Source organism: Tupaia chinensis, unplaced genomic scaffold (genome assembly GCF_000334495.1).
Source record: "Tupaia chinensis unplaced genomic scaffold, TupChi_1.0 Scaffold000609_1, whole genome shotgun sequence".
NCBI classification, from domain to species: Eukaryota; Metazoa; Chordata; class Mammalia; order Scandentia; family Tupaiidae; genus Tupaia; species Tupaia belangeri.
In genome coordinates, this window is record NW_006160128.1 from 1,869,496 (window position 1) to 1,896,248 (window position 26,753).

Here is a 26,753-nt window from a genome sequence, read left to right on the forward strand (position 1 = left end):
TGGGAACACAGATTTTAAAAATTTTTTCCTTTTTTTTTTTTTTTTTTTTTTTTTTTACCATCTAGATTGAACTTAATACTTTGGTTCTTTCCACTTTACAAATGGAGAACACAACACTAATACCTAAACTATCTTGATGAGATATCAAGTAAATGAATGATAGATTCTATAAAATCTATTTGTTAATACCCTAAAACAAATGTCATATAAGACAGTATTTATTATAACTTATCCAAAGAGCAATGCTATTGTTCTTATTCAGTAAAGCCTCAGTTAATATTCAGGTTTCTTTAAAGTCTGGGAGACAATGACTTGATTTAGTACTAGAAAAATGATAGAAAGTCAGTGTGAATAAAACTGGACCTAAAAACCTGCAAATGCATGCAGAGCTAATTACTTACACATGCTAATTTTTTTAACATAGAGTGCAATACATGCAAAGACTGTTGTGCTAGCCCAACATGAGGCCTTTTGCAAAGATCAGATAATCTAAGAGACCCACTTTGATGTGACCAAAGACTGGTATTTAATCTCCTATGTGGAAGAGAACTATAATTCTTAGATTAATTCCCAGCCACAGATCTACTGCCAAGCTGCTCCAAGTGACTCCTCCTAATGTGAAATAAAATGACCATTTGCTTTAAATCATGTGGTAGAGCCAGCCTGTGCCAGAGAACATCATTTCTTCTTCATTCATGTACAGATGCACAGGAGATCAATGCATCATTTGTGTGCTTCTACAGTAACAATTAGTCTGCACTCTGAATTCCATCGTTTCTTATGAGTTTGTCAGACAAAACTGTGAAAACTAAGGGGAGTTAATTTTCCATATGGAGAATTGATCTTCTTGGTTGAGATACATACAACCAAAACAAGACAAAGATTGAGACATTCTGGTGAACCCACATGAAGTGTCATTAACAGAAAACTGACTGGGTTCTGGCAACTGGATGGTGGTAGTAGTGGGTGGAAAGGGGAAATCATAATTCAGAACTATAGTTCTAGTTAAATGAGTCACATGTTCTACAGGAAAGTGACCATGGTTACCTGTGACAGGGACCAGAGGATCAAAATTTGAACTCAATTAATAATTCTGAATGAATCTGACCTTCCCTCTCTGCTGCCTCAACTACTTAGTAAGTAAGTAAATAAATAAAGCCTACCCACTTGGAGGTGAAATGAGGTGGACTCCACAACCAAGATATGTATTGCTCATAATACCTTGCTCTATAGAATCAAGTATGTGGAGACTCTGGGCTTCCAATATATGCATAAATGCCAGAGGCCAAATGATCAGCAGCCAAGTATGAAATCAGATTCTCAGCAAAGAGGCAAGCATTTTGGGTCTGCCATTCACGGAGCTGCAGCCCCTAAGGACTAAACCCAAGTGATGTAATAATTTGTCTGCATTTTCTTTGGCTAGCAGATGCCCTGTTGACCACTGCTGAGGAAAGTCTGGGGTCAGAATAAGCACATTGGAGGGAGGGGTCACAGGGCTGGGGGAGAGGGACAGGAGAGGACACAGTGGGGTGGGAGTAAACTGGACAGTGGAAATGCTTATTTTTCTCTAGGTAGGATGATGACAGCGAGCTTACTGTCAGCTCTCTTGAACTAACCTTTCTAGACTTTTTCTTACAATTGAATGACTCTGATGCACCCCTTCCCCCCAACTCCCTCCACCAAATCAGCAGTTAAGGAAGAGAAAAGAGGAATTTAAAAAGCTGGTGATGTACACAGAATTCTTAAAAGGAAGCTAGATTTACTCATCTGGCACACAGCAGTACTAGCACCTGAGTTTAGGCTTCTTGACTGGTAGAAGCTACAGCAATTAGAGGCCACAGGAGTTTTTTGCTCCTTCTTCCTAGATTTCAAAATAACCAAGAGAAAAATAAGGAAGCTAGTCATAAAGAATCCTGGTATTGAACAATCTGACCTATTGTCATCCCATTCTGTATGCCTTCTATCAGCAAAACTACTTACATCACTCTAGACCTGAGCCCAACCCCACAACCTCCCTGTCACTCATCCTCTGACAGTTCCAAGGGAATTGCAAGCCAGAGGTAAAGGATTCCTTTGTTACCATTTCCATGATAGGATGACATGTGGTCCTGAGTGCCAAGGTACTAAGATAAGAGGAGTGCTCAAAATGCCCAGATGGCTGGAGAATGAAAACCCAGAAAACAGAGCCAAGTTTGCACAGCAGACAAGGGCCACTGTGGCCAGGGCTGGAAGTGGGGTCCTTGTAGTCCACAGGCAGCAGCGGAACTAAAGGGAAGCCATCCCCCAACTCAGCTGGTGGGAGTTGGGCAACTTCCCAGCTGGAAGGGACTCTCAAACACATCCCTGTAAGCTATCCATGAAAGACAGAGATGCCGTTAAAAACAACAAACAAAAGGAGCCGCTAATCAAGGGGAACTTTAGATTTAAGAATGAGATTCAGTTATCCTTCCAGAAAGATGCAGGCTTGGGCCAAGGCCCAAAAGAATGACATTCAGCTGCTGTAGCCCTCTTTGGGCCCCAAGTTTACAGACACTGAAAGGGGAAGAAGAGATTCACAAAGAGGCAGATGGGAAGGCCCCCACGGACATGCAATGTGTAGTTCCCAAACAGAATTTTAGAATTCAACAGGTATAAGGAGTCCCAAACGGATTAGCTGCTTGGAATTGAATAATGTTTTGACAAAAATAAAAATAAATAACAGCAAAACCCTCAAAATTCCTATCATCTGCTTTCCCTATAAACTATGGAAGTTATAATCATTTGGTGGTTGATGCAGTGCTTGAAACTGGCAAAAACTAGTCTTGGCCACCCTGGGTTCTTAATCCTCAGTGCTTTTTCTAAGGTTGGTAAAGTTATTTTGCACTGATAACCTAAATATCCTGAATCTTCTCTTCTTCTTTTTTTTTTTTTTAAAGAGAGATTTTTGCTATATGCACTCACTGGAGAGATAGAGAGACAGAAAGCAAGAAACCAACCATCCCCCGGGGAAATGGCCATGCTGCAGTCCTTTCTCCTCCGTTCTCCTCTTGGGATCTTGGGCTCACCCACACATGCCCGGTGTGAGTTTTAAGCTGCTGGGTCCTGGAATCAAACCGTGGTTGACTATGTGGGAGTCTAGCAGACTATGTGGGAGTCTAGCTATGTAACCGTTATGCCATCTGCTGGCTCCCCGAATCTTTTCTTCTAAACATAATACTTAAAGTTAGGTTGCTTTGTCAAGACTGGCTGCTCCCTCTATTTCTTTTTTTTGAGATTTTCTGCTATAGGACGTGTGCACTTGCCAGAGAGACAGAGGGACAGAAGTAATCCCCCCGCTTCCAGAGGGGAGGAGGAATGGCCATGCAGCAATGGCTTCTCCAATCTCCTCTTTGGATTTTGGACACACACACACACACACACACACACACACACACACACACACACATGCTTAGCATGAGTTTCAAGTCACCAGGTCTGGGACTCAAGCTGTGGTCAGCCACGTGGGAGTTCAGCACCTTAGCCACTACACCACCTGCTCTGCCTGTTACCTCTATTTCTTTACTAATGTTTTCAATACTATCCAACATGCTCTCAGCAGCATTCTATCTTCCATGAATTCCTCAAGTAGAAAGGCTACAATGCCACCAAGTGAACCAAACAGAGCAGGGCAGTGGAAGTCTGACTGTCCTGCTCTCTTCTGCGCCCCAAATGAGAGGGGAGCTCATAGTGCCTTCCTCCTGGGAAAATACAAAGGTGGCTTGGGATCAGTTAGCTCTCCTGCATGATCTGAGGTTAAGAACAAGACGAGAACTCATGCAGTACCTGAGTTCTCTAACCCTGGGACTTGGCCAGATCTACTGTATCCCCTTGGTGGGATCTTGGGACCAGGAGGATGGTCTGTGGGTCACTGATTCCTCTGAAAACTCCACAAACCCCTCCCCACAAAAAGAATAAGACAGCTGAAAAACAAAATAAAAAGTGCAAAAGAGAAACACTAAAATTTTGGTAATTATGTAGCAAAATCCACAAATATGGAAATATGAAAGGAACTGCTGAAGAGGTGTTCTAGTTTAATTGGACTTTCAGAATCATTTGGATAATTACTGAGGAAGCACTGATTTTTGTTTTTGCTTTTGCTTTTTCCCTTGGAAGTCCAGCTATCTGCTGTAGTTCAGGGAATACGAAGGGTGTACCTGTTGACCCAGACACTCTCAGACACCATAGGATTAAGACTGAAGGGCCCTGCATGGTCTATGAAGGCTGATCTTTCCTGCCAACTTACCCTGAGAGCTGGATGAGACAGGAGTTAGTAAAGCCACAGAGTCTTCCCCCACTAGATTTTAGTTGCAATATATTTTAAACTGAAGATAGCAGTGAAGCAGGACAGTGCTTCTGTACCATGCTTGTAAAGTGCAAGGACACAAAGTCACGGAGAGGCTCCAAGGAGCTGCAGTGTGCTCTTCCCACTTAGGCAGTATCACTGCAGACAAACTGTATCAGTCTTCATAATCAGAAACAGCTTCTCTGTTTACAACTTATTCTTGTGTACAACACCTTCCACCAAAACTTTTTGTTTGTTTGTTTTTTAAACTACATTTCTCCTCCATTGTGCTACTATTCTATACAGACTTGGGCCTTTGTGGATGAAGTATATGCAGTTATCCCCACAAATGAACAAAACAATATTTATTCAACTTATACAACATGGATTGAAATAACCGTGCTGAGTTTCAATGAGTGGATTTTCTGAGCTATGATATGTTTGGGACCAAGATCCAGTTACCTTTGCTTTAAATCCTTCCCTCCCCCTAAATAACATCAACCTCTATGGGTGGAGTCTTCTAAATAGTACTAGTGCTATTTTAAGTATGATAACAGAAGAGGGAAAGATGATCTCGAGCTGAGCTGCATGAGGAGTGCAATAGGAATAGGGTATCCTTCAAAAAGAGAACGCAAGCTTTTCATAAGAGCAAGAGTTCAGGATATCCTAGGTCACTTCTTGTGGCATTGTTACTTATCACTGGCTGCAGAAACACTGTAGGCTGCAGAAACACTGTAGCCAGATTTCCCGGAAATTCAGAAGAAAAGATGTTTTCCTCCCTGATTTTCCTCGTGATAAAAACCTTTATCTATTTGCAAGAAAGGAACAGGGAGGAAAGGCATATACATATATTAAAACTTCAGTCCTTTAACATGCCATTGCCTGTTTCCCGAATGGCCTACTTTACTAAGTCTTGTTTTCTTGCAATGATTTCCTCTTCAGACAAAGCTGCCCAAGGCTAGTCTATTAAAATTGATTTTATTGGTTTTTCTTTTTTATTTTCTTTTTATTGCTAGATTACATGTTGGGTTGCAGTTAACAAAGTAGACATGGTACGAACAATCTACTCTGCATTCCTCCACTCACAGAAACTTTCTAGAAAGACTGATTTTCATTCATACAAAGAGGAGGTATGAGAAATAAGGAGGGAAGAGCAATGGATGGAAGGCCACTATCTAAACAGGTTCATCTTCAATAAGCAGTCTGATGACAGACAGGAACTCTAGCTGGGAGAACAGCATGCCAAAACTTTCTCTCCAATGGAGGCTGCACCATCACTACATCTTGGGCAAGTCTGTGAGAGAGGAATTGAGATGGCTTGCAAAGGGGCTAGTAAGAAAACAAAACAAACAAACAAACAAACAAACAAAAAAACAAGAGAAAAGGCTGGCTGAGAAACAGTTCAAATAAGCAAGACTGCTCACCTCCCTATAGTCAATGACTCACAACTATAATAGTAGCCCTGATAACAGGATGAGATTCTCTGCTAATATTGTTGTGATCATACCTGTCATGTAGTTTACATCCTCTGTGGCTTTGTAAAAAAAAAAAAAAAAAACCAGGCTCAGAGATAAAAAGAAATAGAACAGTTGAACATTTATCAGATAATAAGAGGAAATCAGGTTTGGGTGCCTGAAGGGAAAACAGCTCACAAAGCTTTGATGTTATCCCTTCCAAGTTACAGTGGTCAGGGTATCTGATCTTACTTCTGTCCTATACCATCCATAATACACAGAAGAAATGTGGGCAGCCTCATAAGGCCTTATAAATGTCCCTAAGAGCCATCTATCAGGCAACTGACTGATTCAAAACTAATTTTTTAAAGGCATTTTTACCACAGGGTATGTGCACTTACCGAAGAAAGACAGAGAGAGACAGAGAGAAGGAAAGTCAGCAGTCACCTCCAAGGGGGATGACCACAATCCCTTCTTCTCCATTTTCCTCCTGGGATTTTAGGCATGTGTGCATGAGTGCCCAGCATGGATTTCAAGCTGCCAGGTCCAGGACTCAAAGGGCCCCCAAACTATTTATTGTTAAGGCCCTGAATTATAGATAACAGGAATGTAAATAAAATAATTTCTATGCCTGACAATGGCCCTCAACAAATATAAAATAGCAGAATTGAGTAACTACTTTTATTGAGACCAGCAGATGGTGTAATGGTCACATTGTTTAATTCCCACATAGTCGACTGTGGCTGGAGTCCCAGACCAGGCAGCTTCAAACTCACACCAGGCGCATGTGCATGTATGCCCAAAATCCCGAGAAGAGAATGAAGAGAAGGGATTGCGGCGTGGCCACAATCACTAGGGAGGTGATCTCTCTCTTTACATCTTTCTATCTCTCTGGCGAGCACATATCCCCTACAGCAAAAATCTCTCTTAAAAAAAAGAAAGAAAGAGAGAAAGAAAGAAAACAAATAACCACTCCTAAAAAAACCTTACCTATTCATCAAAGTGTGTTTCCCCATGAGAGTCAGTGAAGTAAATTTATATACTGGTCCTTTATATCCTGGTATGTCTAAGTCATCTGTAAAATACCATAGAATTCCATTCAAATTCCCCAAGCCTCAGAGCTAGAATAACCATTTCCCCACGATTATTCACTTCTTTTGGTTAAAAGAACTAACACTGTCAAGTTTCCAATCCCAGCAATCAGTGTCACTTCACTCACTACATCTTTGCCAGACCTCCCAACTCTACCATTAATCGGAATGTTGTACAGCACACAACACTGCATTTAAAGATGCTTCCTGGGGTATAGACAGTGGCAGTTGTAAAACATATCACTCCATGGGGGCTGACCCACGTGGGAAGGTTTTGCGTTGATGTCCAAAGACCTTCCTGTGTAGGCTGAGCATGTCCATGCCCATGATTCAGGGCTGGCTGAGGCAGTATGTGGACTGTGATATCAAGACTTTGCTCATGAAAAACATAAACTTTAAAACACAATAAAGATGCTTCTTTAGGGAGATTTAATAAAATGTGATTAGCATTATTATTATTAAAATACTATAGATATTTCTAAGAGTAGACTGCGAATTCTATGCCCCTAGTCTTCTTCCTTCATTCACTCTGTGATTTTTCAGCTCCAAAAATAATAAGAGTTAAATCTAGCAGGAACTCTTTGGCTTTATAATCTTTGAAGATACAATGTTGTGTGATATTCAGTTGCATTCACCCTTTGCCCTTTACCTTTCTCTACCTCTCTGTGATTCCCCTTTTCCCTTATTTGAAAGTAAATGTTCTTTACCTTCAGGCTTCTCGTTATCTGATTCGGAACCCTAAGTCAGGCTGGATCTCTCCATAGCTCATTTCACTGCCAGTATTAGTGCTACTGACTTGGCTTTTACTTTAATAACCGAAAAGTGGGTGGCAGACACCCACACTTGATGAGGCTGCTCTGCTTCACATGCTTCCCATCAAGGTGATGGAAACAAGCCATCTTCCCTGGTAGAGAATATGAGTTACCTTTTAGGGCTTCTTAGTTAATGGAAGGTCTTGGTGTATTAACAGCTTTCTCAGTCCACAAGCAAGTATGCCATTAAAAGTGTGCCAGGGAGGCAGCAGGTGGCATGGTGGTTAAGGCACAGGAATTCCCACATGGCCAACCATGATTTGAGTCCTGGACCTGGAGGCCCTTTCTCTCTCTCTCTCTCTCTCTCTCTCTCTGTCATTCTCTGGCAAAACTCATGTGAAAAAATAATAAATACATAAATAAATAGATAAATAAATAAATCTTTGAAAAATAAAAAGTGTGCCAGAAACAGATTTAGTTGGTACAAGTCCCAAGCAAGGTAAGCCTATAAGCAAGATAAGTCATGAAGAAAGCTCAGACAGTTCTGAGGACTAAATCTGAAATATCCATCTTTCTAAGACACAAGAACATCATAAAACACAGTGGTGTTGTATCAAAGATGTTCACAGGCCCAACAGTGAAATTACTGGTGCTATGACATTACAGCAAAGATTTTTCTGTGTTTTATAAGAGCCTTCCCTCTCAATATTGTCCATGAGCTGAGATCAATGGCAAGTTTTCCAATAGAAAGTACATTTGTCTTCAATTCACTTTCATAATAATACAGACTAACCCTTAGCAAGATGGAGAACATTAGCCTCCACTGTTCAGGCTCAGAATGACTGACTTGGGTGGCAAAAAGCTAAGAAGTCTCTTCTCTTGGGAAGAAAATGCCTATGGATATAGCACACTTCATTCTCTACTCTCCTCCTCCTTCTTTTTAATGACACAAATATAAGCAATAGTGAAAGAAAATGTATTTTATTTTATTTTAAAGAATTATTTATTAAATTTTATTTATTCATTTATTTTAATTTGATCAGAGAGAGACAGACAAAGAGAGAGAGAGAAAGTGAGAAAGCAAGCCACCAGGTCCAGGACTTGAACCGTGGTGAGCCATGTGGGAGTGTCTAGCACCTTAACCGCCACACCACCTGCTGGTCCCAAAAGAAAATTTAAAAATCATCTCAGATCATAGAATTGGGAGTAAATCTCAAGAAGTCATCATCTGACTCAGCCTTCTTTAGAAGATTTTATTTCTTAAATAATTATATAAATCCTAACATGCTGTTGTTTAAATAAGGTCTAAAATCACATCAAGGTATTTTATACATTATTTTATTATGCCTCTTATAGTACCTATCATTATTTTAAATAATGAGAAAATGAATAAAATTCTTTGAGATTTGGCAGCTTTAAGATCTTAGAGGTTGTTAAGTGGAAAAATCAATATAGGATCCAAATTGTGTTCCTTTGGGAAAGGGAAATACCCACGCCACTGGTTCATGATTCTAACAACCAGAAACTCACTCTCCATCACTGCAACAGTTTCAGAAATACCCTGCCAGTTACATTTCCTTTTCTCTTGCTGTCAGAAAGGAAGGCATATTGGATAAGTGAATACAATGGAAGAATTCTGACGCACAGAATGTCCTGATGAAGTGTCCTTTAGAGAGAAAAAAAAAAAAAAAAAAAAAAACACCCAAGTTGGGAATTATGTAATTCTATCCTTGATATAATTTCGAAAACGACAGTGGGAAAACACCATCCACTGTACATTCCTCGAGAACCTCCAATCAAGGGCTCTAGCATGTTTCCTGACTTCAGACTGGTTATAAATAAATTTAATAAGGATGAAAAAAAATCACTGCATCATTTACAGTTCTCTCTTGACTCCAGCTGAGAAAAATCCAGTCCAGATGTTTGTTTTGCAAGAACAGTAAGAGACTGAACCTCAATCATGAGTATGAATGATCCCCAAAGAAGATGATGAGTTTTAAGAGAGAGGGAGAGCAAGGTTGGCAGGAAGGACGTGGACAAAACTGGTGTGATACTGATTTAACAGAAATGCAGTAATTAACTTATTTTGTTTAGAAAAAAATCTAGTTTATTAGCCTTTCCTCTGCCTCATCACCCCTTTCAAAGCCACAGGGGCTTGGCTGGTGAAGCCTGAAATGGTTGTTCCACAACCCTTGCTTTTAAATTAAACAAATGACCTCAGATTTTGGAGCAGTTGTTGACTCAGGGGAAAGTATGCCATTAAAAGTGTGCCAGAAACAGATTTAATTGGTACAAGTCCCAAAAAGTGCTCAAAGGAGTACAGGCTTCCCGCATATAGATTTCAGGGAAATTACTCAAAGGCCTGCACAGCTTTGTCAGAATTTGAGATGTGAAACAAGGCAGCTGAAAGACTCCATATCAAAAGAGTAAATTCAATTCGGGAGATATTAATCTGATTACCTAAGTAAGGCTGCGAATCGGATATGCTCCATTGTGCGCTCTCGTTCAACCTGGACAGCTGGAGGAGCCAATAGCTTCCTTTTCCCTGACATATAATTAAGTTTTAAGAGACGATCAAGTTACGGATACAAAGTTTTAAGAAATATTTCATTCAGGAGTGGCGTTTACAGTGCTTGCCTGTTGCAAGAGACATTGTTCACTCTGTTTCCTTGAGCCACACAGGAGAGTGTGTGGATCAGGGCCGAGGGGCTTGGTGTTTGTGTTTCAGGCTACAATAAACGCCCTCTGTGCACCTGCCTGGAGGAAAAACCAGTCCAGCCACTTCCCAAGACAAAAGGGCCCTGTATTAAGTGCTGAAAACCCAGACATGAACTGACCCTGTCAAATTCCAGCTAGGAAAAAAAAAATTAATATTTTCATCCAACCCAAGAGAAGCTGTCATGTAGGTTTCTGGATTTCCTTTTTCATTCCCACTGAATCTGAACAAAGGTGACCTGTCAGCAGAAAGCACCTCCTTGCTCATGTGTCTCCTTGCTTTTCTAGATTCCTTTCCTGATGGCACAATCCACTGCCTGGCACCCGACAATCTGTCCTCCAGGGATCAACTAACACTCTCCCACTCTTTCACCATAAGACCCTTCTCACTGGAATTGCACTCTGTCCATGTAAGTGAATTTTCTGAAAGAACATTACAACGTATCCATTTCTGAAGATGTCTCTAATATACACTTTCACGATGTTCAGGTATACCTATGATTGTTTATCAGGAGGGCAAAGAATCAAGAATCCACGCCCATTGCAGTTTCCAGTGCCAGTTTGTCAAAAGTTGCATTGAGTCACACACACCAATTTTAGATGCCTTCTTCTGGGAGAGCTGTTTAGCTTGTGCTTGTTCAAATTCAAGTCAAAAATCAGTCATGTGAGCCAACTGGTGACGTGATGGTTAAGGCGACTGGATGCCACATGGCCAGCTGCACGGTTTGAATCCCAGACCTGACAACTGGAAAAACACACCAGGCTTCTCTGTGTGCATGTCCTAAGTCCTAGAAAGGAGGAAGAGATGAAGGAGAAGGACTGTGGCATGACCAGCCCCCACTGGCGGTGCTTTCTCACTATCTCTTTCTCTCTTTCTGGAGAGCACACATGCCCTCTAACACATTTTTAAAAATAAGTCATCCTAGTCTCAGTCTATATGTTCTCTTGAGGAAAAATTGTTTCTCACTAAATCTGAAACTCAATCAGGTGATGTTCTGTTCATTAATTTCACCAGCAGTATGGGCTACGTTAGCCCAGGCCACAGGTGAATAAATTGAGAAATGCAAAGTGATTACTCTAATTTGAAAGTACAAGTTAGTGCAAACCCGGAATGAAACTGTGAATTGTGACTTTTTACTTCTTGAAGCCATTTCTAAGTAGAGGAGGAAATTAATTAAATCATATATATACATATGTGTATATATATATATATATATATATATATATATATGTTTTTTTTTAAAGAGAGAGAGATTTTGCTATAGGGCGAATGCACTTGCTGGAGAGACAGAGAGACAGAAAAGGAGAAGTCACTGCCTGGGGTGATGGCCACTCCAATCCCTTCTCCTTCATTCTTCTCTTGGAGTCTTGGGCAGGCATGCATACTTGCTCAGTGTGAGTTTAAGCCACAGCGTCTAGGACTCGAACCGCGGCCAACCACGTGGGAGTCCAGCAACATAACCATTACACCATCTGCTGGCCCCAATTAAATAACAATTTTAATAATTATTTAAAATTGTCATAGATAGTAAGGTTTGGCTGCAAACCATTTTTGAGTGTATTTGATGAGTAACAGCTAAACTTTCAAGGGTTAAAGCTTTTTTCAAGGTTGCTTCAATAGCTCCTCCAAATTCTTGCCCTGAGGGTCAGGAAAACCAGATGATCAACACAGGAAAACCAGGTTCCCTAGTATGACCATTCCACCAGGATGTGCTTAATTGTTTGTTTCTGGAGAGAGCCTAACAACCAAGGGCAGTTTATCTGATTTGGTGCTCATTAAACAACTGGTTGAGAAAAACAGTCACTCACCAGAGGTGCTAGGTAAGCTCTGCCACGCTATGGTACAGCATGGTGAGTTTGCAGTGGGACCTGGGGCTGACTCTCAGACTGCCTTTCATGAGTGGGTCTAACCCTGTGATGGGGTTGCCCACTGGCTGATACCTAGGCACTGCACCCACAGTGATTCAGGACAGTGTGTCAGGGAGTCTATCTTAGTTCTACTCCGACATCGTAAAATACTAGCCCAGGCCACCAACACAAAGATCACCATAATCTCCTTTCTGTGAGTGCCTTGGACATTGAAAATCTGCCTCCTTCACCCTGGAAATTCACTAGGTCCTATGCTGCAGTGTGACTTTACTGTTCCATGTGTGAGGGTCCTTTCCTATGTTCTCTCCTATGTCTCCTATGTTCGTCTACCATTTTCCATCCTATCGTTGCTGTGCAATACGTACAGCCAGGTTAGAGATAAGTTCTAGCTCATTACAGTATGCAGGGCTCCAGCCAGAAAAAGCTGACAAAAATAAGAATTAGTCTTTATGTTCTAGAGGGTAGAGGCCAAGCCTGATCCTGTTCTTGTTATCTCCTGAACATCTAGCATGCACTTCACATTACAAATGTTTCACACTAAATGAATGAATGAATAAGTGAATTCAAGTCAACGCTCAAATTTTGGATTCAGTCTCCCTCTTCATGAGACAATAAAGAGCTCGGCAATAAACAAAAAGGAAGAACTTTGAACTATACCCAGTGGTGGTCATATATGTGATGACTCACTGGGACGTGGGAAGAAAATTATTAAAACCTATCTTACTTAATTTTTTTTTCCTATTTCTTGTGTGTTTATATAATTTAATAGTATAGTATCACTATTTTGGGGGGAGTATAGAGTGTGTATACTCAACAGAAACAGAGAGAGAGAGACAGAGAGAAAGTAAGAAATTACTCCCAGGGTGGATGGCCATGCTGCAATTCTCCTCCATTCTCCTCTTAGAATGTTGGATATGCATGCATATGCACCTGGCATGATTTTCAAGCTACCAGGTCCAGCACTCAAACTGTGAAGCTGGCCATGTGGAGTCCAACACTTTAACCTTCATATTACTGCTGACCAAGTATCATTTTATTTTATAAGTAGCAACTTTACATATCTGGGGGTAATATGTTCAGAATGATGGGCTGTAGATTCAAAATGTGAAAATTGCTGCTGCCCTAGATAATCAATATAATGACAGTTACAAAGAAATGTGTTGAAATGCTCATAGAAGCCTGAGGTTTGCTCTGTTCATTTTAAAGGGTGAACAGAGAAGTCTGAGGCTTGAAAAAGACATTAATTTGCTCTTAATTTGCTCTTTGAAGATGGACTGGGACAAAAGAAACAAACTGAAAAGGCCTGCAGGCTTCACCTAATGCAATCCCCTGTGTGTATGGATGAGGAAACTGAGGTCCAGAAAAGTTAAACAACCTGCTCAAAATAACACAGGTGGGGACCAGCAGCTGGCGTAATGGCTATGTCGCTGGACTCCCACTTAGTCAACTGCGGTTTGAGTCCTGGACCCGGTGGCTTAAACTCACACCAGGTGTGTGTGCATGTGTGCACAAGATGCTGAGAGGAGAACGGAGGAGAAGGGATTGCAGTGTGGTCATCTCCCCTGAGGGGTGATTTCTCACTCTCTGTCTCTCTCTGTCTTTCTGGCAAGTGCATGCACACTATAGCAAAAATCTCTCCAAAAAACAAACAAACAAAAACAAAAAACACAGATGTTTTGTGGCAGAACTTGTTCTTGAAAACAAGTCTCCTAATTCCAACTGCAATGTTTTTACTACTGTTAAAATGCATTGCTTTGAGATCAGCAGATGGCATAATGGACTCCTATATAGTCAACTGCAGTTCAAGTCCCAGACCCGGTGGCTTAAAACTCACACTGGGGGCATGTGTGTGTGTGCCCAAAATCCTGAGAGGAGATTGTAGGAGAAGGGATTGCACCATGGCCATCCTCCTTGAGGGGTGATTTCTTGCTGTTTCTCTGGCAGGTGCACATACCTTATAGCAAAAAATCTCTCTAAAATAAATAAATAAATAGATGATAGATAGATAGATAGATAGATAGATAGATAGACAGACAGACAGACAGACAGATTGCTTCTTTATGTTCATCTGCAAAGAGACCTCAGGGTGCATGCAAAGAAACAGCCACAGTTATACTGAAGCATGGAACACTCTCAGCTGTAGCAGTAATAGACACATGTGATCCCAAGTTCTACTGGGTTTGTTGTATTATCTTAAAAGGGTCAGTACAGTGTACTGGTCAAGAGTATAGACCCTGGAGTGAACATGCAAGTTATATGAACATTTTGTGTTTCTGTTTCTTTGTTTCTAAAAATTAGAATAATAATTGAACTCCATAATGTTGCTTTGTGTGTTTGTGTGTGCCTGATGCACAGTAAGCACTCAGTTTTACTATTGTAATCATTAGCAAAAAAGAATATTAAAACATATATTTATTTCCATAGTTCCATTTAGTCCTTTAAATCGTTTGCTATTTGCTCTTACCTCCTAGCAAAGAATTACAAAGAATTACTTCTATCTCTAAGTCATCTTGATATATGAATATTATTCAGAAGCGTTGAGGATCAAAGAGATTTCTCTCAGGTGGATGGGGGCGGGGGGAATCAAGACCAAACCTGGCCACCCAGGACCTTAAAATGATAAAACTTATTACAAAGTTGTCATTGCATTAGGAAGTTTAGGGCTATCCCCACTCAAAAGTGATTTTTCTTGGGGCCAGCAGTTAGTATAATGGTTATGTCGCTGGACTCCCATGTAGTCAACCATGGTTTGAGTCCTGGATCTGGTGGCTTAAATTCACACCCGCGCATGTGTGTGCATGCCCAAGATCCCAAGAGGAGAATGGGGAAGAAGGGATTGCGGCATGGCCATTCCCCTTGGGAGGGTGATTTTTTACTTTCTGTCTTTCTGTCTCTGTCTGTCTGGCAAGCACACATGCCCTATAGCAAAAAACTCTCAAAAAAAAAAAAGTGATTTTTCTCAAAACTGTCAAAATGCAAGTTCTCTAGTTTCATCCCATATCCTCTAACTTGTAAACTGCTGTCTGACAATTGTTGACCAGTATTCTATGGAATACTACTCAGTCATAAAAACAAAATGAGACTCTGACATTTGTTACAAAGTCAATCAATATGGAAGAGTTAATGCTAAGCAAAGTAAGCTAAACTACAAAAGACAGACATTGTATGCCCCCACTCAATATATATCAGATGTCTGTCTATAGCAGAAATTGAAAGATTAGAAGGTATAATAGCGCGGGTAACTATAGATACTAGAGACAGTGGAGGGGGGTGCTTACTGGGGAATGGAAGTAGGCAGTAGGAGGCTCAGGGAAAAAACACATTTAATAGACTCAGAAATGAAAAGTTACCTGCTGATGATAACGTATATGATAATGTCTTTGACATGACTAATATGCACTGTATTCACGCTGGGAAAAATCATGTTGTACACTGTAAAGATGATTAAATATAAATAAAAATAAATAAATTGCTGCCTGAGAAATCTCTTTTTACTACAAAATGATCCCATCATGTCCCCATTTCAATGAGTCCCCATCACCCTCAAGAAGAAATTCAAACTGATCAGCATGATAGACACAACCCTTCACAATCTGATACGTGCCTCTCTTCGATCCTGCTTCTATTCCATTATGTGGGCTTTTCCCTGACAGGAGCATCTTCTTTTCTTTCTCATCTTAGGAACTGCTATTGATCCTTTAAGATCTAGCTCGAGTATCTTCTTGCTGTAAAATCTTTCTAGGGAATCTCCATCCCCAAACCAAGGTGCCTTGTGCTCTCCTAGGAACATCCCGACCCTAATACCATCCTGGCACCACGCACATTTTGTTTACTTGTCTACCATATTGCCCCTTTCCACCTGACTGTGAGCTCCCCAAAGAGCAGAGGTTTACCTTTGTCCCTGTATCTCCAGCACTTGCCTAACACAAGACTCATAATGGTAGGTACCTAACAAATATCCTCATTGTGGGGCCAGCAAGTGGTATGGTGGCTAAGGCACTGGACTCTCATGTGGCCAACCACAGTTTGAGACTCAGATCACACGGTTTGCTTTCTCACTTTCCTCTCTCTCTCTCATGAGCACAAATACCCTATAGCAAATTAAATATATATATATATATGTGTGTGTGTGTGTGTGTGTATATATGTATATATACGTATATATAAATAAGTAATTAACCTTGGGAGGGTGATTTTTTACTTTCTGTCTTTCTGTCTCTGTCTGTCTGGCAAGCACACATGCCCTATAGCAAAAAACTCTCAAAAAAAAAAAAGTGATTTTTCTCAAAACTGTCAAAATGCAAGTTCTCTAGTTTCATCCCATATCCTCTAACTTGTAAACTGCTGTCTGACAATTGTTGACCAGTATTCTATGGAATACTACTCAGTCATAAAAACAAAATGAGACTCTGACATTTGTTACAAAGTCAATCAATATGGAAGAGTTAATGCTAAGCAAAGTAAGCTAAACTACAAAAGACAGACATTGTATGCCCCCACTCAATATATATCAGATGTCTGTCTATAGCAGAAATTGAAAGATTAGAAGGTATAATAGCGCGGGTAACTATAGATACTAGAGACAGTGGAGGGGGGTGCTTACTGGGGAATGGAAGTAGGCAGTAGGAGGCTCAGGGAAAAAACACATTTAATAGACTCAGAAATGAAAAGTTACCTGCTGATGATAACGTATATGATAATGTCTTTGACATGACTAATATGCACTGTATTCACGCTGGGAAAAATCATGTTGTACACTGTAAAGATGATTAAATATAAATAAAAATAAATAAATTGCTGCCTGAGAAATCTCTTTTTACTACAAAATGATCCCATCATGTCCCCATTTCAATGAGTCCCCATCACCCTCAAGAAGAAATTCAAACTGATCAGCATGATAGACACAACCCTTCACAATCTGATACGTGCCTCTCTTCGATCCTGCTTCTATTCCATTATGTGGGCTTTTCCCTGACAGGAGCATCTTCTTTTCTTTCTCATCTTAGGAACTGCTATTGATCCTTTAAGATCTAGCTCGAGTATCTTCTTGCTGTAAAATCTTTCTAGGGAATCTCCATCCCCAAACCAAGGTGCCTTGTGCTCTCCTAGGAACATCCCGACCCTAATACCATCCTGGCACCACGCACATTTTGTTTACTTGTCTACCATATTGCCCCTTTCCACCTGACTGTGAGCTCCCCAAAGAGCAGAGGTTTACCTTTGTCCCTGTATCTCCAGCACTTGCCTAACACAAGACTCATAATGGTAGGTACCTAACAAATATCCTCATTGTGGGGCCAGCAAGTGGTATGGTGGCTAAGGCACTGGACTCTCATGTGGCCAACCACAGTTTGAGACTCAGATCACACGGTTTGCTTTCTCACTTTCCTCTCTCTCTCTCATGAGCACAAATACCCTATAGCAAATTAAATATATATATATAGAGTTATTACTTTATAATAATATAATAAACAATTTTATATTGTTTTTAAATTAAATAAATTTTTTTTGGAGAGGTTTTTGCTATAGGGCATGTGCGCTCACCAGAAAGACAGAGATAGACAGAGAGACAGAAAGCAAGAAATCACCCCCCAGGGGAGATGGTAACATCACAATCCCTTCTCCTTTCTCCTCTCAGGATCTTGGGCATGCACACACATACACCTGCCGTGAGTTTAGTTTAAGCCACCAGGTCTGGGATTCAAACCACGGTCGACTACATGGGAGTCCAGCGACAAAGCCATTACACTAACTGCTGGTCCCAAATAAATAATTCTTTTAAAAATATATCCTCATTGTGTATCAGACTAAACTACTTCAGCTGCCACCCTTGTGTAAATGTGGGAGATTTCTTCTTCAAAAGCTGAGTTATTAGGCTTCTATTCTTGATTTCTGACACTTCCTCTAAACCATATATTATCATTCATTGCATACAGTTAGGGCAGGTCCAAAGTTATAGCTGACTGCACTTTGAGGGAATTTTGGAGCATACATGATGTTGTGAGTGAGAAAAATTACCATGGTCATTTCTTGCTTATTTTAGGTGAACACAATCTTAAGTTTTGTTGTTGTTGTTTTTTTTTTTGAGAAGTTTTTGCTATAGGGCGCGTGCGCTCGCCAGACAGACAGACAGAGACATAAAGACAGAAAGCGAGAAATCATCCCCCAGGGGGGATGGTCACGTCGCAATCCCTTCTCCTCCATTCTCCTCTCGGGATCTTGGGCACACACGCACATGCGCCCGGCGTGAGTTTTAAGCCACCGGGTCCAGGACGTGAACCGTGGTCGACTACGTGGGAGTCCAGCGACATAGCCATTACGCCAACTGCTGGTTCCCCAATCTGAAGTTTTAAATAATCCTTGGACTGTCCCCTTGCAGCTACAGGTGCTTCATTCATCCATCTAATATTTATTTAGTAGCTGTTATTGCTAAAGCACTGTCATAGGCTCTGGGGATCCAGCAGTGAAGAAAAGAGACAAAAATTTCTACCCTCAAGGAACTTATATTCTAATAATTTTAAGGCAAGATTTTTTTAAACTGGTTTATCTTAATTTTGTACTATTCAATCAAAGGGTAAGCTATTTCCTTTTGTTCTAATTTAGTCCCTGAAGGAGCAAGAAGTTCATGCTAGCTGGGCCTCGCGTCCACCCCTTGGGCTCTGGCTGTCACTTATTTGTATCTACTTCCTGGGCTCTACCTTTAGAGATGATGACTTATCCTGTTACTTTTCTTGGTCTAGAGCTCTCTTGGGAGTATGTTATCCTTGTCACTCTACTCAGAAATAATTTATTTTCACACTTTCCTAGCCCCATTTATCTATAGATCATATTTAAAAAACAAAGTCTGTCTCTTTAATCCCCTGCCCTCTGGGTAACATCCATCCTCTACAGCTTGAGGTGAAGCTTCCAGGAACCTTGGATTCTTCTAGCTGCTTTTATGGTGAAGAAAATCAGCATCATAAACAGAAAATACCCTTCTGTCATCCATTAAAACATAGAGGAGCCCTCTAGTTTCTCGCATACTGTATAAACATATACACTTGCATCTAATCCATAAGATACAGACCATCTCCTGAGGATAGAAAGTACTTTTGCTCCAGCAATTTATAAATTACAGAAAGGATGTAACTTACAGATTCGAAGTTCTCCACTGCATGTATTTCCATTACCCAGTTGTCATCTTGGCTTCTCTAGCTTACCTGTCTGAAGCAGTTGATAGACAATGGCTGACCATAAGCTAGAGTCTGTGCTCATATGCCTTTGTCATATGTCCCTGAAGATGAAGTAACTTATGACATCATGTCAGTACTCCAAAAGTTTCAAATTTTGGAGCGTTTAAGATTTCAGATTTTGGGGGACCAGCAGTTGGTGTAATGGCTATGTCGCTGGGCTCCCGTGTAGTCGACTGCGGTTCGAGTCCTGGACTCAGTGGCTTTAATTTACACCAGGCACGTGTGCGTACATGCTCAAGATCCCAAGAGGAGAATGCAGGAGAAGGGATTGCGGCGTGGCCATCCCCCTGGGGAGGGGAGGGCGATTTCTCGCTGTCTGTATCTCTGTCTCTCTCTGTCTTTCTGGTAAGCACTTGTGCCCTATAGCAAAAACCTCTCCAAAAGAAAAAAAAAAGATTTCAGATTTTTTTTATTAGGGAGGCTCATTTTATATCTATATCCCCTCCTAAGGATGTTGTCTCCTTGAGAGCTCAAATGGAGACATACTCATCTTGGTACCATGCTGTCTAACATAAATAAGAATATAGTGAATAAAGCAGTGGTACTCAAAGTGAGGTCCCTAGACCAACTGTGTCATCAACTACTGAAAAATAGTGAGGAATGTGAATTCTTTTAGGCCAACCTGTGGTGCAGTGGTTAAGGTAGCTGGAGCCCATATGGCAGACTGTGCAGATTGAGTTTCAGACATGGTGGCTTAAGAAACATGTGGAGCGTGTTTGGATGTGTGTCAAAAATCCTGAAAAGAGGGAGGATGGGGGAGAACAGATTATGGCCTGACCATTTTTCTCTCTCTCTTTCTCCATGTTTCTCAGGCAAATGCACACTCTCTCTTGCCAATTTTTTTTAAAAAAGAAAGAAAAGGAAAAGAAATATAAATTCTCTGGTTTCTTCCCAGACCAACTGAAACTCTGGGAGTGGGAACCCAAGAATATGTGCATTAATAAGCTTTCCAAGTGATTCTGACATATGTTGAAGTGTGAGAACTACTGGAATAAAGCTTCTGGTGGAGAAATACTACCACTCTGTATCTTGAATGAAGATCTTGACTGAAGACCAACCATACTCTGGGAAGATTATTGATCTTGTTCAGTTGAGCACATGGCTTTGAAAGGGATAGAATTGGAACCTAGGTAAGACTATTTTGCCAGACCTTGTTATAACTCTCCCACATATTCTAGCAAATATTACAAATGTATCCTTAAAGTATTTCATGCCGTATTACAACACAACCTTAATTATCTCTTGGGCATTACTCCTAAAACCAGCCATCTTCCTTTGTTTATGATCCCCTGACCTAGAGGTCACTCAACCTTGGTACAGAATTCTCTGCAATGATGACAAAGATCTCTTCTCAGAGAATCCTTCCAACCTGAAGGTCTTTAGAATCATGCCAACTCTGGGCATTCGATTCACTGGGCTTTGTTTCAGCCCTAAAAACCACTGTATCTGAGCCAATGGACAAAGCTGACTTTGGTGTTCTTGTCTTTCTGGCCCTCCTGACACTGAGGACCTTAATAGAAAGATGTGTAGGCCTAGGATATGAGACAGTAAATTCCGGATGGTAAAGAGGCCTCAGTGGGGCAATGAACTACATTTAGCCTAGCCCTCACATGAACCATCTCAAAGACCTCTCCTTCAAGAAAAATCTCTGTTCCCATCTGACTTGATTGTTGTATACTTTGTGCCTCAAATGTGTCTCCTTTTTGGCAAACTAGCAGTAGCAAAACAGAGCTCCTGACCATGCAGTACTTTCTGGTGGTTGACTTTAATGTTCCCTTGATTCTTTCGAGCCTTCAGCCACAGTTACGTAACTCTCTGGCCTTGCTGCTGAAAGTCCTCAACAAGTTCTTCATTCTTTTGAGATTTACAGCTTTTCAGACATTTGTAGGCTGTGTCCATCTTCTCACAACTCTAGCCTCCTCTACCTCACATAATATTTAGGCTTACTTTAGTCAAAAATCATGCATCTTTGTTGCTTTTCACCTTTTCTCTATAAACTAGGTCCTTCACACCATCGCTGGAAGTGATACAAGCCCATACGAGTGCCATGGATTCTTGAATACCAGGAAAAGTAATGTAATGGTAGGCATGCCCTTGTAAGTAGAAGCATGTGAAGTCATTTTTGCTTATATATGTCTGTGGTTTTGGAATCAAACATTGAAAGGTCATCAAGATACTTAAGCATTTTTATTGAAAACGCACTCCTAGGAGATAAGTGTCCAAATCTAAGATTTCATGAGAAGGGCTCTACTTCTGTTCCTAGTACCTCTCACTCAATGTGTGGCCTTTGAGCAATTCCCTTCTCTCCCTCAACCTTGAGTTGCTTGAGGTGGATTTAAAAATTCCTCATTTTAAGACATTTGAAAATACTATAGAAATGGTAATATTAACAATGCTGATCATAGTTGTTAATATTAACCTTGAAGTCATAAGGTGATACCTCATGTTTTCAAAGTGGTAATTATAGAAACCCACACCATACCTCCAAGGAATGAGTTTATAAAAGCTTCTCCACCCATACCCATTTGTACATGTTCCTATACAAACCAATGAACACTCATTCAGTTTGAGATTGGGCTGTGAAGGGCCTTGGAGCTCAACTGTGGAGAGAGTTCTGCTAACTTGACCAACCCACCCCTAAGTTTGTGGTTAATGGATTACAAATTTGGGTAATGCAGGACAATAAATCACAACTATAATAATAAAGCTGAAAGTACACACAATTTAAGTAGAAACACCAGTGTTTTTTATCGGAAATGAAAGAAACCATTGATCATAGCAACTGTCTGAGATTAGCAGGGAGCCACATTTTCAAACATCCTGCAGTAAATCCAGAGCAGATCCAGCTGGAAAGCAAGAGTGGAAATAAAGCTTGAAAATTCATACCACGCTTTGAAGTCTGCTTCTTTCACAACCACGAGTCCCTGATTTGCCCCAACCATTCTGAGCTCTTGCTTGTTGAATTTATTTTAAAAGAGACACAAGCCATGCACTTGCATATAATCTTTCAAATGGACTCCAGCTTTTTGCAAGGATGGCTTGTTCAAGAATATGAATCTCAAAATACTTTCTCTTGCACATAAAATCAGCTATCAATTCCCCTGACTCCAACCAAAATAGAAAGGCTTCCAACATAAAAAGTAGAAACCACTCTTGGTTGTAGAAAGTACTGCTTTTATTCTTGTGTTCTTTCCTTGACCCATCCATGCACTTAAATTTTTAGTTTTCATGTGCTATGATCTATCAAAAACTATTAATGCAGATAAAAGGACATTAACGTGCCAGATGCTAAGAATGCCAGGATGACGGCTATTAATGTCTTCCTTTCCATGAAGCCATCTGGGACTCCTGAAGTGGACCATGGCACTTCACTGAAGTAACTGCTACCCTGTTAAATCATCAACAGGAAGAAAGCCAACAGTCTAGGTTGAGCAGAGCTTCAGTCTTCCTCAGAGTTCACTGTCACCATACGCCTGTCTCACCTACCAACTGTGCCTAATGTAGGTAGGGATTCAAACAGTTCTTTCGCTCAAATCCCAGGTGACTTCAGAAAAGGACATAGCATCTTAGGCCAACTGGACTGTTAGACCTTTTCTCTACTGATCACTATGGGGAGAAAAGATATTCTCTATGACTGAGGTCCAACAGTCTTAGTATCTTCAATGACCACAAGGAAGAATTGGCAAAGGCTAAGAAATATGTCCTTGGCCATAGAACAGTCACAATAAATAAATAACCAGTCCCTAACTCTATAATAACCTATATATATTAGTTTCTGTCAACGAAACAAAAGCTTTAGAAGAAAATACTTCGACTCACAGTGCCTGGTCCAGAACAACGTAGAATATAAAATCCCAAATCCTTATTTCTGCCCATCTCTTCTGTTAAATGGCTGCTTGTATAACAGACGATAGCTAAAGTCTTTTCCAGTTCTTACATTATAAAATCACAAGGTGGGCCTGAAAATCAGGACTATTCACCCACTGATGGGATTTTCATTCTAATTTAGAAAAAGAAGGACTGTGTTCCTGATGTTGCCCTAGATTAAACACAATAAAAGGATCTTCAGAAATCTTAGCACTGATACTTTGGGATACCTACAATGGCCTCCTCTCCCTCCTGTCTTTCTTGCTCTGCGCACACTTCTGCTCTTGTCTGACTCCAGCTTTCTGCCTTTTTCCTACAACATACATACAATCAGAAACATACACAAACCAGTGACAATGAGAAACACACTGACATGAGATAGACTCAAGGTCTACCTTGTCCTGTGATAGACTTCAGCTGCAGAACAGAGGGCACTGCTAAAACAGTCTTCCCTTGAAAATAGTCGTGAGGCAAGAACAAGCGGCCAAGAGCAGCCAGCAATAAAATGATCTGAGTTGACCTGAGAGGAGTACCCAGCAGGGGCCGATTCAGGGAAATGAAGTTCCTTCTGCTCTGCCGCAGAGGAGGGAATACAAGTGACCTGGCCCAACTGAGAGATCTCTTCCACTCCAACGGGTCCTGTACTATTAATATCTGCCAGCTGCAGGCACAGAGCATCCCCCTGCTGAGATCAAAAGAGCTCCTATCTTAGCTGGAACAAGGTCATCTGCACAGGGCTGTAAAAGCCAGCCGAAGCTGGCTGCAGGGGTGTCTATGGGGGAGGAGAAGTCAGGAGATGAGAAGGCGCTCTCTCACGCTCCTTTAATCTCGGCTGACCAGCTGTTGCCCTCCCAGTGTTTCTGAAGTTGAGAGTTCTTTGTTTTTGTGTTGCTGAGATTTTTTTTTCTCCTTATTAAATTTGTGGTTGGGTTGTGGCTTAGACTAAGTAGACCCATGTTCAGTGCTTAAGCCATGATATAATTCCCTTCATTGAGGTTTTACTCCACTATCGAGTTATCCAACCCCAGGTGGGAGAGCTAAAGAAGGGCAAAGTGGACCCCAAAGACCAGAGACTATTCTGACATTGCTCCTGCCCCAGAACTTTGTGCCTTGAGAAGGAACAACAGGTAAAATTAAATATTCCCTGTGCAGTTAAATAAGTCCTCAGATAGGCCCAGCCAACCCTAAAAACTGGATGCACTGGCACATACCTATAGTCCTGGCTACTTAGGAGGCTGAGGTAAGCAGATCATGAAATGAGACCCTGCCCACAAAAATAAAAAAACAACAACAAAACTAAATCCTCCTCAAATAGGTAGTGTGCGTACCAATTTACAACCTGCCTTTCACAAACTATCTCATTCAGTTGAAGGAACAGAACTTTCAAGACTTACAAATATTGACAGAAGTTACAAAGTCACCCCATCCCAGTGTTGTTCTCACTGTCACTGGTTTGTACACACTTCTGATTGTGTGGGAGAGAGGCAGAAACAGCCAGAAAAGACCAAATGTGTATGAGTAGGGTAGAAACAGCAAGGGCTGGGAGGCTGTTAGAGGTACGTCAAAATATTAATGCTAAGTTTTCTGAAGATTGTTTTTATTACTTTTGATCTAGGGCAACATCGGGAATGCAGTCATTCTTACCACTTTGTTAATAAGAATTGAACCTATGGGGTCATATGGTGCCACAGCGGCAAGGTAACACTGCGAGGCTGACTCACGTGAGAAGATTCTGGGTTTGTATCTGATGGCCTCCCTGATGACTCCTGACACACACATGCCCGTGATCTGGGGCAGGATGAGGCTGGGAGTAGATGTGTCATGAAGACCCTATTATGAGTGCTGTCTCTCTGTCTCTTACTCATGGAGGAAGTAAATGTTTAATGATGTTCATAGCAGCTTTCTGTGATTCTCATGGCCACTGTTCTTCTAAAGTACTTACTAGGCTGCTCAGTCAGCATTTATTTACGGCCACTCTGTGCCTGGAACTTCGCTGCTTACTAGGATATGGCATGGATACAAATGTTCTTAAAAACCTGCCATTTAGTAAGAAAAGCCTGAAGAGTTAAAATAATTTTTCTAGATCTTTTCTTTATATGGCTAAGCAGGTAGAGAGGCCAGAGAGCTGGAAGAGAGAGTAAGAACGATCAAACAAGCAAGGAGTTTTGTGGAAAAGGTTGTCTTATGTAAGCCTTGAATGAGTGGATTTTGGAGGAGAAAAAGCTGTAGAAATGAAAAAGGGAAATGTTATTATAGATGGAGTGAGCTGTCTCTGCAGAGGCAAGGAGGTAGGAGTGGACGGGCAGGCAGGAGACAGACACACTTGGCCTAGGAGCTTCACATGAGGGATTGGCAGGAACCAAGGTTGAACAGGAAGGAAAGGACAGCCTCTGGAGGGTTAGGAAGTATTAACTTTATCCAGTAGTGTTTTGGAAATGGCTCTGCCCAAAAGGGAAAAACACACACACGCACACACACACACCTACTTTTTGGCATTTACTGATTTCTGCGGTATAAATATTTTCACCCTGGCTGACTTCGAGCTAACAAACCCCAAATCCCTAAGTATTTTAAAATTGACTTACTGATTTTAGCCCATTCTCAGGAAAAAAAAAAAAAATCCAGCGTTTCTGAGTAGGAGAAAGTCACAGTAGAAAGAAGTCAGGTTGGGGAAGTTTAATTTGATAGTGGTAGAATGGAAATGGTAGAGGCTAGAGTAGGAAAGGTCATTTTGTATTTTATTAAAATAATCCAGTAGTGAATTTAATAAGTCAATTTACTATGTTGTGTGATAAAAACACAAAGCATAAAAAAGAAAGAACAAAGAAAAGATACATTTGGAAAGAACTAAGATTTGATGGCAAAAGGAGGAGGGAGGGATACTAGATGATTCGGGGTTTTGGCCCAGGTGACGGGGGAATGGCAATGCATTACTGAGTGTAGAAAGAGGGTACCCAGAACATTTCAGAGTTTTCATAAATAAGTCATTAGTTTTCATTCTACAAGACACCACCAAAGTGCAGGAGTGTAAGTCTTGCCATTTCTGAGACCATAAACCAAGGACAATCTGAAAAAGACCACTAGAGTGACTCAGTTGGGAGCCTTGCTAGGTGTAAAAGTCCCCTGTGTTCCATCATGAGCAGTTCTCAGAAAGCAGAAAGGGAACACGAGTCTGGAGGAGTTAGCCATACCTACCCAGCCCTGCAGCATTATGTCTGAAAGAAATTAGACTACAAGTAAAAGAACTCAGAAATGTCAAGTAAGGACTTTCAATAAAACTAGAAACCACCTTCTGGCTCACTGATGTAATTCCCCAAGCTACGTAAAAACCTATTGCCACCAAAATCATAGCTAGTCTGACCTTTGCCAGCAGGGGAGGGTAGAGAAAATTTTGCAGATTTACCAATGTGGAGATTTTCTCTTAATCTTTCTGTAAAGCTGTTCAGGACTACCAGATCTCCAGCACATGAGAC

At 40.9% G+C, this 26,753-nt stretch overlaps 1 protein-coding gene across 1 annotated transcript in view; it reads right to left on the reverse strand.

The window, feature by feature from the left end:
- RAD51B (RAD51 paralog B) overlaps positions 1-26,753 on the reverse strand; it is a 646,490-nt gene that overhangs the window by 174,218 nt on the left and 445,519 nt on the right. The window lies entirely within an intron of this gene.